The sequence below is a fragment of the Scylla paramamosain genome, unplaced genomic scaffold (genome assembly GCF_035594125.1).
Source record: "Scylla paramamosain isolate STU-SP2022 unplaced genomic scaffold, ASM3559412v1 Contig121, whole genome shotgun sequence".
Taxonomy (NCBI): Eukaryota; Metazoa; Arthropoda; class Malacostraca; order Decapoda; family Portunidae; genus Scylla; species Scylla paramamosain.
In genome coordinates this window covers 170,001-175,000 of record NW_026973786.1, presented here as the reverse complement: position 1 = coordinate 175,000, position 5,000 = coordinate 170,001, and positions in this window count along the sequence as shown.

Below are 5,000 nucleotides of genomic sequence, written 5' to 3'. Positions count from 1 at the left end.
CCCTTGCCGCGTCCAGACATGATAATGGATGTTGTGGTAGTAGTAGTAGTAGTAGTAGTTGTTGTTGTTGGTGATAAATGAGGAGCGCGAGTACTCTAACCTCGTCGGTAGCTCTGCGAGCAAGTAGTGAATTTTGGGAAAAACGGCTATATATACGCGAGATCAGATCGGCCCAGAGCGCGTCTGGACCAATCAGGACGCTCGCTGAGGTGGCGACTCCTGATCCTGAGTAGGCACGCTAATATATATACCACTTTTCAACTGAGAAAACGCACACTCGTTCTCACAGCAGTACGGCGACACTATGCCTCCCAAAGCATCAGGAAAGGCTGCCAAGAAAGCTGGCAAGGCACAGAAGGCCATTGCCAAGGGCGACAAGAAGAAGAAGCGCAGGAGGAAGGAGAGCTACTCCATCTACATCTACAAGGTGCTCAAGCAAGTCCACCCAGACACTGGCGTGTCCTCCAAGGCCATGTCAATCATGAACTCGTTCGTGAATGACATTTTCGAGCGCATCGCTGCCGAGGCATCCCGCCTGGCACACTATAACAAGCGCTCCACCATCACCAGCCGGGAAATCCAGACCGCTGTCCGTCTTCTTCTGCCTGGTGAACTGGCAAAACACGCTGTTTCTGAAGGCACCAAGGCTGTTACCAAGTATACCTCCTCCAAGTAAACAGGCGGCCAGTATACTGCTGCCAGTATAAAATAATACCCGGCTCCATTGGAGCCACACTTGAAAAGGAAAAAAGATACGATATAGACAAATGCATTATTATTATAATTATTGTTATTATTATTAATATTATTATTATTATTATTTTTATTATTATTATTATTATTATTATTATTATTATTATTATTATTATTATCATTATTAATAATATTAATATTGTTGTTTTTATTATGATTATTATTATAATAATTATTGTATCATTATTATTATTATTATTATTATTATTATTATTATTATTATTATTATTATTATGCTTATTATTATCGTGATTATTATTCTGTGGAGATAAAGAAAAGATAAAAAAAAAATAGAGATAAAGAAAGATAAAAATTCTCCCAAGTGAAAGAGATATGGCCATGGAAGAGGGAATAATAATAATAATATAAAAAAAAAAAAAGGGGGGAAGGATATTGAGTTGAAAGTCGATACCTGATACTGAAAGATGGAAAATAAATATTTTCTTCCACAAAACCAAACAGATTGTCTATGAAAATTCTTTAATGAAAGAGATGTTTGGCCCTAAAAAGGGCCTAGATATTGCTGTTATGAAGATCATTCGTGGATGACTTCTTAGGCACGCTCGCCACGGATGCGACGAGCCAGTTGGATGTCCTTTGGCATGATAGTCACGCGCTTGGCATGGATGGCGCACAGGTTGGTATCCTCAAACAGACCCACGAGGTAAGCCTCGGAAGCTTCCTGGAGAGCCATGACAGCAGAGGACTGGAAGCGGAGGTCAGTCTTGAAATCCTGAGCAATTTCACGCACCAGGCGCTGGAAAGGCAGTTTCCTGATAAGCAGCTCAGTGCTCTTCTGATAACGGCGGATCTCACGGAGAGCAACGGTTCCAGGCCTGTAACGGTGGGGTTTCTTGACACCTCCAGTGGCTGGAGCAGACTTGCGAGCTGCCTTTGTAGCAAGCTGCTTGCGGGGCGCCTTGCCACCAGTGGACTTGCGAGCCGTTTGCTTGGTACGTGCCATAGTTGTGGTAACAACAACTCACAACGAACACTCAGCTGAGTCTGCCCGCGCTTCCCACAAAATCCCTTTATATATGAATCGGGTGGGCCCGACGACTCCAACCCTGCCTTGTGATTGGTCAGAAACGTCCAGTGAGGCTCATCGCCCACGCAGTCACCGCATGAAAGATGTGATCATTATTGTTAGTCTAATTCATTTTGTTCTTATTCTTATTCTTATTCTTATTCTTTCTTCCCTCATTCATAACAAATCTTGGAAAATATACAGCAGAACTGACATGTCATTTAAAATTCTAAGACAATTAGCAAGAAAGTTGTGATATTCTTATTTTTTTCATTCTTTTTATTCTATTTTTTTCTTATTCTTGTCATAATTAATATTGTTATCTTTATTATTTTCATTTTTTTTTATTATTCTTCCTTATCTTATTCTTATTTATCCTACTTTTAGAGAGATGAGGCTTGTGCGGTCACCCATCCAAGTTCTGCCCGGACCCCCTGCTTAACCTTGCTGATCCCGCCGTCAGCTGATTGGTCAAGAGCGGAGAACAAGGTGTTGGGAGGGCTTATTTCTCTTATTCTTATTCTTTCCTGTATTGTTGTTGCATTGTTGTGCTGAAAATGTTGGAAAATATGCACTAAAATTAACCCTTCATTCATAATTCTACGACAATTAGCAAGAGAGATATATTATTACTTTTTTCCCTTATTTTTGTTCTTTTTATTCTTAATCTTCTTTTTTTTATTATAGTTGTTATTGTTATTTTATTATTTTCGTTTTTCGTTCATTCTCCTCATTCTTATTGCTATTTTTTTCTATTCTCAGAGAGATGAGGCTTTTGTGGTCACCCATCCAAGTTCTTCCCGGACCCCCTGCTTAACTGCGCTGATCCCGCCGTTAGCTAATTGGCCAAGACCGGAGAACTAGGTGTTGGGAGGCCTTCTTTCTATTATTCTTATTCTTTCTTCCCCCATTCATATCGTTGTATTGGAAATGTTGGAAAATATACAAAAGAATTCACCCTTCTATGACAATTAGGAAGAAAGACATGGGATGCTTTCTTTCTTTTTTTTTATATTCCTTTATTGTAATTTTTCTTATTCTTGTTATAATAATTCTTACTGTTATCTTTATTACTTAAAATTTTCGTTCATTCTCCCTATTCTTATTCTTATTTTTTTTATTTATTTATTTTTTTTCAGACAGATGAGGCTTGTGTAGTCACCCATCCAAGTATTGCCCGAAACCCCTGCGTAATCTCGACGATTTCATTTGACAATACCTATTTACTTATTTATTTATTATTATATTTATTAAAAAAAAAAAAGAAGAAAAGAAGATGAAGAATAAGGTATGTAATCGAAATACTCTCTCTATACTGTAGCAATAGTTTAGCTGGATGTACTTGTATTGTGTCAAAAATACTTGCAATATCTGCAATTGTAACCTGCAGTGTCGGCATAATGCATAATTAAGCAATGAAAAGAAAAATTAATAAAAGAATAAATGAAAAAAAGAAAGAAAAAAAGATACAATTAACAATTAAATATATTAGCTACCCCTCTACGTTTCTTTATCACTGCAGAAAAATGGAAACATTTTAACGTAGACTTGTCAAAATTCAACTGAAATTAAGGGTTAAATAAGGATTGTCACCCCTTCCCCAGAGGATATTCATTGTCTTTTAATATATATATATATATATATATATATATATATATATATATATATATATATATATATATATATATATATATATATATATATATATATATATATATATATATATATATATATATATATTCTTTTTATTTAAAGTCTTATTTAGAGAGAGAGAGAGAGAGAGAGAGAGGTAACGTCCTTGAGGATAGCAGCTCGTCTACGCTCCGCTCAGTGATCAGCGTTAGAATGTAATTCCTCATTTCTTTAAAAAAAAAAAAAAAAAAAAAAAAACAGAAACTTTATTTAGGGGGCTTGCTGGAAACAAACTACAATGGAGGAAAGAACAATATGTCTGCTATATGACCCACCCAGTTAAATTTTCAAGAAGCAAACGCAAGTTGGAAAATACGAGGAAGATAAATTTTCATTTATATACGTTTTATGGTAATTTCTGCCACGCCTTCCTCTATTCATCAAACGTCACTGACACTTATTCCCTTTATTTTTTACTTTACAGAATCTTTTGTAGGGCAAGACTCTAGAGGATATGTGCTTTCATAAATTCTATAATGCTTTGCTTATCATAGAGACATAAAAAAAAAAAATAATAATAATAAAAATAAATAAATTAATTAATTTAAAAAATCAAAATAAATAGATATATAAATTAATTAATCAATCAAATAAATTTCTATGCTTCACCTTTATAGCATTCGTATGAATGTCAAAACAAAACAAAAAATATAAATATAAATAATAATATGAAAAAAAAAAATTACTAAATATATGAAAAATAGCATTACTACTACTACTACTACTACTACTACTACTGCTACTACTACTACTATTTTTTTTTTTTTTTTTATGTAGGAAGGACACTGGCCAAGGGCAACAAAAATGTAATAAAAAAAATGCCCACTGAAATGCCAGTCCCATACAGGGGTCAAAGCAGTGGTCAAAAAATGATGAATAAGTGTCTTGAAACCTCCCTCTTGAAGGAATTCAAGTCATAGGAAGGTGGAAATACGGAAGCAGGCAGGGAGTTCCAGAGTTTACCAGAGAAAGGGATGAATGATTGAGAATACTAGTTAACTCTTGCGTTAGAGAAGTGGACAGAATAGAGGTGAGAGAAAGAAGAAAGTCTTGTGCAGCGAGGCCACGGAAGGAGGGGAGGCATGCAGTTAGCAAGATCAGAAGAGCAGTTAGCATGAAAATAGCGGTAGAAGACAGCTAGATATGCAACATTGCGGCGGTGAGAGAGAAGCTGAAGACAGTCAGTTAGAGGAGAGGAGTTGATGAGACGAAAAGCTTTTGATTCCACCCTGTCTAGAAAAGCAGTATGAGTGGAACCCCCCTCAGACATGTGAAGCATACTCCATACATGGACGGATAAGGCCCTTGTACAGAGTTAGCAGCTGGGGGGGTGAGAAAAACTGGCGGAGACGTCTCAGAACACCTAACTTCATAAAAGCTGTTTTAGCTAGAGATGAGATGTGAAGTTTCCAGTTCAGATTATAAGTAAAGGACAGACCGAGGATGTTCAATGTAGAAGAGGGGGACAGTTGAGTGTCATTGAAGAAGAGGGGATAGTTGTCTGGAAGGTTGTGTCGAGTTGATAGAT